Source organism: Onychostoma macrolepis, chromosome 25 (genome assembly GCF_012432095.1).
Source record: "Onychostoma macrolepis isolate SWU-2019 chromosome 25, ASM1243209v1, whole genome shotgun sequence".
Lineage (NCBI taxonomy): Eukaryota > Metazoa > Chordata > Actinopteri > Cypriniformes > Cyprinidae > Onychostoma > Onychostoma macrolepis.
The window spans coordinates 7,991,840-8,003,648 of NC_081179.1; the positions used below are offsets into that span (position 1 = coordinate 7,991,840).

The 11,809-nt window shown below is 43.2% G+C and overlaps 1 pseudogene; it reads left to right on the top strand.

The window, feature by feature from the left end:
- The first annotated feature begins 4,788 nt into the window (after window positions 1-4,788).
- LOC131533842 (uncharacterized) lies at window positions 4,789-8,938 on the top strand (annotated as a pseudogene).
- Window positions 8,939-11,809: the final 2,871 nt, after the last annotated feature.

Sequence of the window (11,809 nt, forward strand, 5' to 3'; positions counted from 1 at the left end):
AAAAGTAAGTGCTGTCAATTTGCTTGTGGCAAAAGGGGATACTTGTTAAAACATACTAGACTAAACATTTTATTTATGTTAAGGCTATGGATTACACGTAATGATGTCAATGTGCTCATTGTTTTGCTTCATAAGATCTCAGTATATCGAGCCAGGGGTATTAATTTAGTGTTTTCTGTATCTGTATCTATATTTTAAATGGCCTGAGGGTGAGTAAATTAACAGCAAATTTTCATTTTGGGTGAACTTTTCCTGTAATACAGAAAAAAAGCAATAATCGATGGAAATGGGATTTTCATTTTTCATTGATACAATGTTGTCTCTGCCACCTTAGACCTCTGACCTCACTGACATGAAGTGTGTTGCCATAAGAGGGATTCCTGTAATACCTGACCACCCTCCTTTGAAGAACTTCATGTATTGTAAGTATTGTTGATTTTTCTTTCTGTTATTAATGATGTAAACTAAAGGGGTCATAACATCGTTTTTAGCTAAAATTAGTTTTATTAATTTCCTTCATGTCCAGGCTTCTGATGATGAGTCGCCACACCAAAACGTTCCAGTTGGAATCCGCGAAAGCGAAGATGTTGCACAGCATCCCCTGTCTTTCTCCTCCATCTAGCCCCTGTAAGGAATCGTCTCAGAGGGTAATCTTGGGAAGGACGGTTTAGAGAACCTCCCTCAGGCCATTTGTTCTTGTTTTTGGATTGACTTATGCCTTGCATCTTGATTAATGAGCAATGAGCTCATTGATTTATGAGCAATACATTAAACACATACATTTTCTCTTTGTTTTATTAGACAAAATCTCAACATACCTATAGTTACCTGAAATTTGTTAAATGGATTTTGTAAAATGAATTAAAATAAACTGAATTCTAAAACAAAATCCTTGTTGTTTGTATTTTTGTCCTTGTTTATTGTGCAGTTGTAACTTAAAGAATAATAAATCGGCAGAGAAATCAGTCAAATTAAACCAATTAAATAGTTATATTAAAAGTACAATTTGGTCTAATAAAAGTGAAATTTAGTGCAATTTAATGTATTGAGTTACCTTAACTGGTAAATTTGAGTTATTGTAACAGATAGTTAGTTCAATGAACTAACACTTTCCAATCTAAAGAACTTGAAATGTCTTGTTTGTTCAACAAGACAAAATCAACCCTTTTAGGGCAACGAGTTTCCATATTTTTTTAAAGTTCATATATATACACACACACACACACACACACACAAATATATATCAGTGGTTTTCAGTATATTTTAAAAACACAAAGATTTTAGTAAAGGATTTTAGTATATATATATTTTTTTAATTATCCAGATTACCCAGAAAGTTTGTTCATTTTATTTGTTTGCTTGCCAGAAATTGAACAGGATTTGTCTACAGGATTGTATAAATATAATATAATATAATTTATTTTATTTCATTTTAAATTTTATTTTATCAAGTCAAGTCAATTGACCTTTATTTATATAGCGCTTTTAACAATAGAGATTGTGTCAAAGCAGCTTTAGTATTAAATAGGAAAATAGTGTAATGCAAAATGACAATAGTAAACAGTCAATTTTCAGTTAAAGGCAGTTCATCATTGAATTCAGTGATGTTTTTGTCCAGCTCAATTCAGTTTAAATAGTATCTGTGCAATTATCCAGAAATTTAACAGGATTTTTCTACTGGATTATATAAATATGGTTTATTCCTCCATTTTTTTTCAATGGCTCTATGATCCAAGTGTCATTTTCGCACTGACATTTGTATAGTCAAATTAACATGTTAATCAGTTGCCATTTCATTATTGACAGAATGAAATCATTATTATTGATAATTCTTCTCTAGAATAGCAACAAATCATTACCCGCTGTTTACTGGAGGCTTTCTTCAGTAAGACGGAGAAAATGTAGACATCTCAGGCTAATCCCTTCTTATCTGGAGTCGAAAATGGTCACTTTCACCTTGATTGCTTATGCAGATTTGGGAAATGTAAAATAAACGTAAATACAGAAGTCAGACTTTATGATTAGGTTTGATCATATGATTACTTCCTCCACAGAATGCCCATAAATGGCACCAGCGGAGGGAAATGAGCTCCACGTGTGGGAAAGAGCTGGAGCTGAAAATTGGATCATCCTGTAAAAGATTTCAGGAAGAGGTGGAAGATTTGGAGTTGGTGAGAAGACATAGTCCATAATTCTTGCAGCACAAAAACTCATCTCAATCAGCGATGACCTGCTCTCCATAAATCAAGAGGTAAAGTAAAACAAGGTGGAGGACAAGAAACGGAAATGTGCTTTCCTTTCCCGTCTCACCCTCCCGTTGTCTCGGAAGAGAAAAACGGAAGTCGACAGATCATTCACAACATCAGAGGCAAAGATTAATGGTTCATCCTTGAGAGCAGCAATCAACAAACACATGACGACATGCCTCACTAGCTGCAGCCGTGAAATGTGCCACATGATTTACTAGGCACAATAAAAAGGGAAATTGGCTCTGTATATTTCCCTCTAATTCCATTTCCAGAAGGGGTTTCTTCCATTCATCTTGAATAAGATAATTGAACAAACCTCATAAAATGTATATCTAAAATACATATTTGGATTAATACATGGATTTTACATTTTTGTTGTAAAATATGCACAAATTTAATATATATAAATTGTTTATGTTGCTAAGGGTGGTTGCTAAGGCTGTTGACCAATCAGAATCAAGGACTTGAACTCAGGGATGCCTGCAGGAGTTCAGCTGAGGGTATGCACAGAGATGTTTTTTTCTTTTTTTCTTTTATGAATTAAGAAAAAAACAAAAAATACTTTAACCCTGAAAACGGCAAAAAGCAACAAAATGGTCAAAGACATCCATCGTGTTCAAACAGGAAAACAACTGAAAAACAGTGCGAGTGGACACAAAAAACAAGAATAGTCACAGGACTCAGCTTAAATTTTTTAAGTTAACTTTCAGAAATGTAACCTTTTATTTCAGTTGTTTGTAGTTGATTGTCCACTTCATCCAGCACAGTTTGGTCTCTTGTGTTCTTGTTTGTTTTACTGAATGAGAAAGATGATTCAACTTAGGTAGAGGGTGCTAATAGCCTAATGTTAGTGTAATCTATTAACTACTCACATCATAAACACATCTTTTAGACAAGTTCCAGATATGGGTTTCATGTCATAAAATATTTTAATACCACTGGATTTACATTTAACACAATCACAGTTTAATAAAAAAAACACTATAAGTTACTAAATATTACTTTTTTATTTTTTTTATTTCCACAACTGCGAATACATTATTTATTGAAAGTGAGCAAAGTACAATACATTATCACCTACTACAGTCTATCGCGTGAGTTTAAGTACTCTCAAAAAACATTGAGAGCCGGGTCTCAGACAGCACGTTGTCAGCCCTTGTGTTGTGTGTTGTGTGTTTCCCGCCCTCTTGTGTCCATATATGGTTATTTTCCTGTCCTTGTTTAGGTTGATTAGTTAATATGATTTCGTTCAGCTGTGTGTGTTTGATTATCCTGTGTATTTAGTTCATGTCCGTTCAGTTCCTTTTCGTCTGGTCTACTCGTTACTCCCGGTGTTCCTGTGTGGCTGCCCTGCTTTGTATTGCCCTGTTTGATTTAGATTAAAGACTATTTTTGAGTTTATCCTCGCTTCCCTCGTGTGTGTGCACCTGCGCTTGAACGAACAAGTGATGTTTTATTAACAAATTTCGGGAGGAGCGCGCGCAGATAATTTACACGGCCAATTCACCATCAGCAATCACACAGTCTATCCTATCAGCCGAGAGGAGACTTCTATAAATAGCCAAGCTATCTTACCTTCATCCTCTCTACAGTATTGCAGCATTGGTACTCCCAATCGCCACAATGTCAGAGATTAAAATATTCGCAAATGACGACTCCCTCGTCGCCCAGGGTCCACCGGCGTCCACCGGCGTCTCCCGGTGCCGCTCAGCACACCAGCGCCCGCCAAGACACCGCAATCAAGCCCGCGGCTACACCGCGGGGCCGCCGGCCCTCCCGTGCCACCTCTTGCTCCTCGAGACGCCGAGGTACACCCTCGACTCCTCCTTCCAGGCATCCTCCACCTTCTCCTGCATCCTCCTATGCCTCAGGCAGCTCCTCCATCCCCGCTATCGAGAAGTGGACAATCTTAAGCCTAAGGCAAGCACTGAACAACGCCGACGTCTACTTCTCACGGCGGATGAACAAGGCGGAGCTCTACAGCCTCTATTCATCTCTCCAGCCAGGAAAGTCATCACCGACTCTCACTCCTCCATCAAAAACCGCCGGCAAACCAAGTCCGGCCCGCAGCAGCCCGTACTCACGGCCCGATCCAAATACCACGCCCGCGAGGAAGGGCCTCCGGTCTTCAAACCGCCGTAGCAGGCCCTCGGCAAGCCTGGGCCATGCCCCGGAATCCGTCGCCGCTAGCCCTAGGCCGTTTCTCCGCTCAGCTGAACTTGCCCCCACAGCCACAAGCGGCGCGAGTATGGCTCCGCCAGCATCTCCGGCCCACCCACAGTCTTTCCTTTCTCCTTCCTTCTATCCTCTCCCCGGTCCATGGCCTGCGGCCCCGCTGTCAAACCTTAGCGTGAGGCTACCTCCGTTAGCGGCGCAGGCCCAGACTTCTTCCAAGCCCCCTCTCCCTCCTTTTCTTCCTTCCGCCTTCGCTCCAGGAGCCGACACCAGCATGAGGCAGCCTCCGCAAGCGGCTCTAACGGCCGCTATTCCCTCTCCTCTTCCTCAGGCATCCTGAGGAATCCTGGCATCCTCCATACCGATGCCCGTCCCACCGAACGCCCCTGCCCTGGAACCACCCCCAGTCGCTGGCAGCATCAGGTCACAGATCCTATAGCAGGTGCGGACATAGACCTTTTTTCTCTCCTGTCACCACTTTCACCACCTTCTTCAGACCGCCAAATTGATTGCGGCGATTTCTCCGTCACACTAAAAAATACAGCACATAATCTGTCACGCATTTTGTCATTTTCTGAATTCACCATCGCCTTCACCCGTTACTCCGAAGTAATTTGCACAGCTTTTCCACTCAGGAGACGTGAGCTCAGCGACTATCTCGCACTAGTCACTGAGCTTGCGTTATCTTATGGAGGCACTCACTTCTACACCTATCACAAACTGTTTTCAGCAAAATGTGCCATCTGGGTGGCCCAGTGGAACCAGTGTCCTTATTGGGGGGCTCTGGACACTGAACTCCACAACAGAGTTTTCTTGGGCTGCCGCAACGTCACATGCCCATTCCACCACAGCATGCCCCCTCATCACTCCGCTCATCCCTCCCTTATCGACTCCTGTGCATATTTACCATTTGTCTGTTGAATTGTCTCATCACCCTGACGCCAATTTTACTGATTTTTTGCTGTCTGGTCTCACCCACAGCTTTAATCCCGGCGTCAAAAGCCTCCAGCGTCAAAGCATCATTTGTGCCAACCTCCAGTCCGCCCTCGCCGAACCCGACACAGTCGATCTCTTAATTAAAAAAGTCGTCGAGTCAAACTTCATGATCGGCCCCTTCAATGTTCCCCCCTTCCCTTGTTTTCGCTTAAGTCCGATCGGCGTTGCTACGAAAATTTTCACGTAAAAAACGTCTAATAATTGATCTCTCATCATAACTCCCCCTTCCCGAGCATTAACAGCCTCATTTCGCTCGAAGAATTTTCTCTCCACTACCACGACATTGACCAAGCTATAACCCTGATTAAAGACGTGGGTCGGAAAGCGTGGCTGGCCAAAGTCGACATTACCTCTGCCTTCAAGGTAATGCCCATCCATCCAGAATTTTGGCATTTATTCGGCATACGCTGGCACGAAAAATTTTACTTTTCCGTCCGCCTAACCTTCGGCTGCAGAAGCAGCCCAAAAATTTTCGACATGCTATCATGCCATTTGCTGGATCCTCTCCAATAATTACGCAATCCCTTACCTCGTCCATCTCGCCTCCCGGCTCCATCCCAGCCGCACATTTCTCAACAGTTCAGGAAGTCTTTTCCAAACTCGGGATTCCGCTCGCCCAGGACAAAACCACGGGCCCAACCACATCCATCGAATTTTTAGGCAGAAAAAAATCGATAGAACGATCCTGGTCGCTTCCGCCCCCTCTTAGACAACCCTAACTGTTCCAAACGCGAGCTGTTGTCTATCCTTGGTCACCTAAACTTCGCAATGCGCATCATCCCGCAGGGCCGCCCTTTCATCTCTCACCTCCTCTCCCTCGCGTCCTCCGTGCACGCGCTTGAGGATCACTTATCCTTATTTAGCTCGTGTTGCAATGAGCTCAGGTTATGGATAAACTTCCTCAAACAATGGAACGGCTTATCCTTCTTCTATAACAGCATGGTTTCCCGCCCCGACGACATCCGATTATTTACAGACGCCGCCCCCTCCTGCGATTTCGGGGGATTTTACCAAGGCCGCTGGTTTGCATCTACGTGGCCCCCCCAGCTGTCAGATTTGCCGCAGTCTCTCTCATCCTCAGCACTGTTCGAATTATATCCTCTCATCGCCGCAGCGGCTCTGTGGGGGAAAGAATGGTCCACCACCAGCATCGTAGTGCATTGCGATAATGAAGCAGTCGTGCATTGCATTAATAACTAGAGTCCTTACTAGAACCAGGAAATATGACCATATTAGCCCGGTTCTGTCAACACTGCACTGTCTCCCAATCAAACATCGGATAGATTTTAAAATCTTGTTAATTACTTATACTGTATAAAGCCCTGAATGGTTTAGCTCCTCAGTACTTGAGCGAGCTCTTATCACATTATAGTCCTCCACGTCCAATGCGTTCTCAAAACTCTGGCCGCTTGATAATACCTAGAATATCAAAATCGACTGCGGGCGGCAGATCCTATTCCTATTTAGCACCCAAACTCTGGAACAATCTACCTAACACTGTTCGGGAGGCAGACACACTCTGTCAGTTTAAATCTAGATTAAAGACCCATCTCTTTAGCCTGGCTTACACATAACACACTACGCTTCTATTATTCAAATCCGTTAAAGGATTGTCAGGCTGCATTAATTAGATCAACTGGAACCGGGAACACTCATGATGTACTCGTTACATCGTAAGTAGAATGGCATCTACGCTAATATTTGTCTGTTTTTTTCCTATTCTGTTTCTCAGTCTGTATCCAGTCAGATGGTGGATCAGCACCAAGAGATGATGTCTACAGCCCTGATCGTCAGCGGAGACCAGGACACCCAGATGACCCCCAGAGACATATCCCCAGTGAAAACCTCGATTGAATACAATAAAACTAAAAAAATATAACAAAATAACTAAAATATAATAAAATACCTAACTACATAATACTACTATTGTTAGAAATTGCAACAAAATTAAAATAGAAATGTAAACTTTTGAACTGCGGGTTTCGTCTGGTCAGAGGAGAACTGGCCCCCTGACTGAGCCTGGTTTCTCCCAAGGTTTTTTTTTTTCTCCATTCTGTCACAGAGGGAGTTTTGGTTCCTTGCCGCTGTCGCCTCTGGCTTGCTCAGTTGGGGACACTTAATTTCTAGCGATTATCGCCAATTTGATTGCACAGATAATATTTAAACTAAACTGAGCTAGACAATGACATCTCTCAATTCAATAATGAAATGCCTTTAACTGAAAATTGAGTGTTTAATCTTATCATTATACATTACTGACACTCTATCCTCTAATTTGATACTGTTAAGTGCTTTGACACAATCTGTATTGTTAAAAGCGCTATATAAATAAAGGTGCCTTGACTTCACTTGACTTAATAAAGGCCGGTCTCATTCCATTCCCCCGCATTAATGCCCCTTTTAAGACATCTCATTTGGATCTCAGCATGCGACCAATTCATTCTAAATGCAAAACATGTCCACGGATCCAAAAATCAAATAGCTGACTCTCTCTCTCGGTTTGCTTTCCAGAAATTCAGGCTGCTGGCGCCGGATGCCGACCCACTCCCAACGCCAGTACCTCCATATTCAGAGCTTATATTCCCGTAAACCACCCACTAAGAAACCTCCTAGATGCCTCCCTCAGTTCTATCCTCCAGGCCGTCTCCCCCAGGACCCTTCAATCGTATTTAACTGCTTGGAACAGTTTTAAAAATTTTCACAATTCCTTCAATCTGCCTTTTCCTGTTCATCTCCCATCTCAACGCCAACAAAAACCTCCAGGCTAGCTCCATCAAAGGCTACCTTAGCGGAGTCCAATTTTTCCACAAACTCATGTTCGGCTCACCCTCCTCAGGAATAGCCAGCTCTCAGACATCCATGCTCATTAAAGGCATCCAAAGAGCCCAACCCAACCGCCCAGACGCTAGACAGCCAATAACTCTGGAGATCTTAACCAAATGCATTTTCACCTCCGCAGAGGCTACCATTCTATGCACACCGCCCGCACGCTTGACGCCATGTTCATATTGGCCTTCTTTGGTTTCCTCAGATGCTCGGAACTCACCATCACATCCAACTTCAATCCAAAAATCCACCCAACTTTTTCAGACCTATCAGTGCTAGACACCGAAGCAATCTTTTATTTCATTAAGCAAAGCAAGACAGACCAAGCGAGAAGAGGCCACGTCATTTACATCTTCAATCTCCAGTCGCCAATCCAACCTTACCAAACCCTCTTAGCCTACCTGCATTACAGGAGCCCGCAGGCCAAACTCCCATCTGACCCGCTTTTCGTCGACGACTCTGACCGTCCCGCCACACGTTTCTGGTTCCAAAAACACCTCAAGTCCGTTCTACTGCTATCCGGCATCCCAGCAGATCATTACTCCAGCCACTCCTTCCGTATAGGTGCAGCAACCACAGCCGCCCAAAAAGGCCTCTCCCAGCCTCAGATCCAAGCACTCGGCCGCTGGACGTCAGAGGCTTTCAAGACCTACATTCGTTCAGACCGCTTCCTCATCAGCCGACCCCTTTAGCGCCTCGTGCACTCGAACTTCAGACTCACCATAGCCATCCCTTTTAACACCACCAAATCCACCCACAGCGGCTCATCTTCACATCAACCATCTCAGCAGCTCCCCGCTCCCGCAGGAGCCTTATTTTTCCCCACTGCCACAGCAGTGCCCGCTCCCGCAGGAGCCTGTATCTCTACTTCCTCTGCCGCAGCAGTGCCCACTCCCACAGGAGCCTGTCTCTCTACTTCCCTCTGCCGCAGCAGTGCCCGCTCCCGCAGGAGCCTGTGTCTCTACTTCCCTCTGCCACAGCAGTTCCCGCTCCCGCAGGAGCCTGTATCTCTACTTTCCTCTGCCGCAGCAGTGCCCGCTTCCATAGAAGCCTCATTCTCTTTTCAGATATCGCAGCAGCCCATCTCAATAAAAGCCACATTCTCTTTCCAGATCCCACAGAAGTGCTCACTCCCGCACGACCCTCTTCCCACTCATCTCTACTTCCCACTGCCGCAGCATTGCCTGCTCCCGCTGGAGCCCGTATCTCTACTTCCCACTAATCTCTATTCTTCATTCTCTGCAGCAGAACCCGCTTCCGCAGAAGCCACATTCTCTTTTAAGATGCCGCAGCAGTGCCTGCTTCCGTAGAAGCCACCTTCTCTTTCCAAATACCGCCGCAATGTTCCACTCCAAGCGACGTCCAGCATCCCACCAACATTAAGCTCTGCCGATTTTGGGGGGTATCAACACGCCTCTCTGGCTACTGTCCCGGGCTTATTGCATCTTTGGGGGGAACGCTCTGGGTCTGGGCTAAATGCCGAGCTCGGAGCCCTCTCCCCGGACAGCACGCCAAATACGCATAACCTTTACTCTGTTTATTATATGCAAATGTGAACTCGTGAAATACACCTCGCCAGTTTATATATGCAAGCACAAAAATTAATTCAGCACCCGTGCGCTGTGTTCTGTGTGCACAGTATGCACACAGAGAGCCGCGTCTCACAGCCCTTGAACAACGAATTAAGTTTTGCCAGACCCAACAATGCAGAAGAGCTGAAGGCCACTATCAGAGCAACCTGGGCTCTCGTAACACCTGAGCAGTGCCACAGACTGATCGACTCCATGCCACGCCGCATTGCTGCAGTAATTCAGGCAAAAGGAGCCCCAACTAAGTATTGAGTGCTGTACATGCTCATACTTTTCAGTTGGCCAAGATTTCTAAAAATCCTTTCTTTGTATTGGTCTTAAGTAATATTCTAATTTTCTGAGATACTGAATTTGGGATTTTCCTTAGTTGTCAGTTATAATCATCAAAATTAAAAGAAATAAACATTTTAAATATATCAGTCTGTGTGTAATGAATGAATATAATATACAAGTTTCAATTTTTGAATGGAATTATTTAAATAAATCAACTTTTTGATTATATTCTAATTATATGACCAGCACCTGTATATACAAAATTATATCAAAATATCGTCCTGGCAAATATCCTCGAAAAACTGTTGCTTATGTCTTAGTGAATTTGAACAGTTGAGAAAGAAATCGGATGTATATCATTTCATTGGATGCATTGCATCTTAAAGTGACCGTGCCTAATTTACTAGCTGCTGTCTGTGTCCTTAATGTTAATCCAAGAAAACAAAAGAGACAAAATCACTCACTGCTCCTGACTTTGTTGCTTTAACAAGAATTAATCTATATGTGAAGTGAGGACTATACAATGCTATTTTACATTTGATTATTTGGTTTCTGTACCTGAACACCTACAAACTTGGTACAACCTGCACCGGGGCCCTGCAAACCCCAGCCCTGAACTCAATAGAATTGTGTGTGAATGGTTTTAATGCACAATGCTGTAAAAACGCTGAAAAAGAAATATGTGATATGAGCAGATCTAAATGTAATGCCACAATCAACACTTTTCCTTTTCACTTTATTTGCAACAGCCATAATCTATTTAGTTTCATTGTGCAGGGCCATTATTTGGTGGCATTTTTGCCTCAAGCCCCCATTAATTTCAGACCCGTGGCCAGGGGAAGGCTGTATGATTCAGTGAGAGCGGTCCAAATGCGTTCGGACAGTTCACAGAAAAGAGAACTGACTCAAAAAACATGATTAAATCACAAATGATTGGCATCGCTGGTTCAGTGCAAAAATGGCTGCCCACTGCACCGGGTGTGTGTGTACTAAAATATGCAAATAATGTATTTTTTATTATGTCTTTTAAATATATATATATATATATATGTGTGTGATATTTAACATGTAACGTGAACATATGTAAGGAATAATTGACGATGGGCCGTTGGATTATTAGAAAAAAAAAATTTACATCCGAGGTGGTGATGCGGTCACGACACGAAGCGGAGTGGCCGTTACTCCTCGGGTGTGCATTATTTTTCTAATAATCCAACGGACCGAAGTCAATTATTCCGCTTATACTACGGTTGCCACACCTCAAGACATCGATCAGATGATATATTTCAAGGCATTTCTACTTAAATCGCTATTGTGAGTAGGATTATTTCTTCCGCATTTCATCCAATGTCTCCGTTGCTAATTCCTAAACGTCATTTTAAACCTCGTAATGGAGGCTTGAGCCGTTGATAACAGATTAATGCAGTTAATAACTAAGTTATGAGAGAGAGAGAGAGAGAGAGAAAGAGAGATAATTACTTCTGTGCATCTCTCAATAGTGTTCGGCAGCAATGTCTCTAGTTATAGTGAAACTTAGTTCCTTTTGTTCACGAACAGCGCCGTTGTTGTTACCTCGCTTGTGAGAAGTCATGTAGCTTTTAAGTCGTTTACTGATAAAATCGTCCAAGTACCGCTAACAACATTAGCGCGATGTATGCTAGTGTGTATGCAAACTGTAACTAGGCTTGCCACCTTTAGCAA